A 1,748-nucleotide genomic window follows, 5' to 3' on the forward strand; every position below is an offset into this window, starting at 1 on the left:
TCTGCCCAAAGTCAAGTAACTGTTCTTTTTTTCCACATCTTTGCCTGCTTTTACTCCCAGTCACCACCATGTGCTTGTTTCTTCGGTATATCTGGTGCTGGCTTTGGCACACTTCAGCCCAGTATGAGCCATTTTAATTTATCACAATAGCAGAAAATAAATCCAGAAAAAAAAGAAATCTGGGCGGGTCTGAGATGTTAGGTTGTTAGATTAGGTCTTCTCCCAGAAAGGTCTGGTGAGTAACAGACCCATAGAGAGCGTGAAAACATACATGGACACAGACAACAGAGATGGCACAAAAAAGGTGGGAAGTGGGAAAATAAGAAGAGCAAGAGAACCTTCTGTTTGCAGATGCAGCCAGCCACTGCATCTGCTCAAGTGCCAGTGAACCATCACCTTGCACAAAGTCTTCCAGTTTCTGCTCATCCTAGACTAGCAGACAGTGCTCACTGCTTCAAAGGACTCCCCTGGACAGGACTGTGGCATCCAAATGCACCATACTATCTAGTGATCAGTTGCCCAGACAGGCCTGATTTAGCTGTTCACTGAAGGTGAATATTTATTTTTCATTGTTACTGTTACTGATACTTGCCTCCCTGAGACATTCTACCTTCAGGCTGACAAAAACTGCTCAGATTCAGACCATCTGTCTGGGGAGATGACAGCAAACAACGTATGGCCAGTAAACATAAGAGGGATTTTCTATGGTCTTAATCACCAAGGCTTGGGAGCATGATTAGATCCACTTTGAGTCCTTCTCAAAAAAAATCTTGCCCAGAGGGGTCAAGGGTTTCTGCAGAAGCTCTTCTGAGAGCTCATGTGCCAGCTGTGTGCAGAGGTACTGTATCTACAGCAGATCTATATGCTTCTGTGCGTCCAGCAACAGAGGGGCTCACACATACATAAAACAAGTGAATATAGTGAACCAGAGGGCTGGTATCAAGATTTTAGCACTTTAAATATGCTAACTCATATGAAATAGGCTAGAGTAAAAGTATTATTCCATTTGTGTTAATAGTAACACAGTACCATACGCAGTGTAGAAAGGTATAAATTAGGGGTTAAACTACAGGGAGGACTGCAGATCCTGTTCTAAGCAGTTACTCCTCAGGCCCAAACAAAGCCAATTTTTCACAATCCAAGGATTTAAGTTATTGTTGATTTTTTTCCCCTGGATTTTTCTGCATTGTTTACTCTAAGTTTAATTCCTACAGTTTAATAAATTCATGAGGAGCTTTGTATGACTGCCTGAGAGAGCAGTATCTCACATTGATAATCCAAATATCTTCTGGCCTGAGGTCTTCATGCCTTTTAAAATATCATCTCTTTCTGATTTCTCTGTAGAGTGAATAGAATGTCAAGTATCAACCATTAGCAACCTTACCCATGCTTTTATACTTCTGGTTCTTTCTGAATCAGTGAATATATTCTAGACTTATTATTGTAACTAGTTGAAAAGCTAAAATGCCTCAAGCACCAAAAACCTTGAACAAAATCTTTCATCAAAGTCCATTAGCCTCCCTCTGAAAATTTCCAAGTATCTTGAAATTAAAACCTTAAAAATGTTTTCCAATAAGCAGAACAAAGTCTCCTTTCCTATAGAGGAGAGTTAGAGAACAAAATGAAGGCAGGACTTCAAAGAAACAGATCTTATTAGGATATCTTTTTGAACTACAGCATTTTCAGGACCATCTGAAACTCATTTTAATTTTGTCAGCTTACTTGAGAAGTCAGTAATTAACCCTAAC

Source organism: Poecile atricapillus, chromosome Z (genome assembly GCF_030490865.1).
Source record: "Poecile atricapillus isolate bPoeAtr1 chromosome Z, bPoeAtr1.hap1, whole genome shotgun sequence".
Classification (NCBI taxonomy): Eukaryota; Metazoa; Chordata; class Aves; order Passeriformes; family Paridae; genus Poecile; species Poecile atricapillus.